Below are 1249 nucleotides of genomic sequence, written 5' to 3'. Positions count from 1 at the left end.
TCAATCCAATAAAAAATAAAGAAATACACAAGAAATCGCTTAGAAATAAAATATAAAACAAAAAATTCGAAAAATATATGAATAAATAAAAACACTAAATAATATGCAACCAAGATCAACTATACCTCTTCTTGCAGTCAGGATACACTAATTTTTTTTAAAATTTATTTTTATTTGAAACACAAGGAAAGTGCCAATTAAAACACAGAAAACGACACCATTTAGGAAATAAAATATTAAGTTAAACCTTTACTAAACTGTATCATTATGTTCTCATACATTTATCATACGCAGAAAAAGACTGTTTCACACACAGTTCTTAGAAAAAGCACATGATATTGTCCATCCACTGAAAGGGAAGAACTAAAACAAAAGATAAATAAAAAATAGATAAATAAAAATAAATGAAAATAAATAAATAAAAATAAATGAAAATAAAGAAATAAAAATAAAAAATAAATAAAAATAAATAAATAAATAAAAATAAATAAAAAATAAATAAAAATAGATAAATAGAAATAACTAAATAAATAAAAATAAATAAAAATAAATAAAGAAATAAAAATAAATAAATAAATGAAAATAAACAAATAAATAAAAAAATAAATAAATAAAAATAGATAAATAAAAAAATAAATAAATAAATAAATAAAAATCATTAATAAAAAATAAATATATAAAAAATAAAAATAAATAAATAAAAATAAATAAATAAACAAAAATAAAAGAAAATAATTAAATAAATAAAAAATAAATACATAAAAAAATTTTTAAAAATGAATAAATAAATGAAAATAAACGAAAATTAATAAATAAAAAATAATAACAAATAAATAAATACAAAGAAATAAATTACTAAAAATAAATAAATAAATCAATCAATCAATCAATAAAAATAAATAAATAAATAAAAATAAATAAATAAAAAAATAAATACATTATTAAAAATAAATAAATAAATGAAAAAAAATTTTAAATTAATAAATAAAGATAAATAAATAAATATAGATAAATAATTAAATACATAAATAAATAAATATATAAAAATAAATAAATAAAAAATAAATTAATAAATAAATGATTAAAAATAAATAAATAAATAAAAATTAATAAATAAATAAAAAATAAATAAATGAAGAAAATAAATGAATACAAGTAAATAAGAATTAAATGAATACAAAAAAATAAAAAAATAAAAATAAATAAATAAAAATCATTAATATAAGTAAATATATAAAAATAAATAAAT

The sequence above is a fragment of the Macrobrachium rosenbergii genome, chromosome 48 (genome assembly GCF_040412425.1).
Source record: "Macrobrachium rosenbergii isolate ZJJX-2024 chromosome 48, ASM4041242v1, whole genome shotgun sequence".
In the NCBI taxonomy this organism is placed as follows: Eukaryota; Metazoa; Arthropoda; class Malacostraca; order Decapoda; family Palaemonidae; genus Macrobrachium; species Macrobrachium rosenbergii.
Note: the sequence above shows the minus strand (reverse complement) of the source record.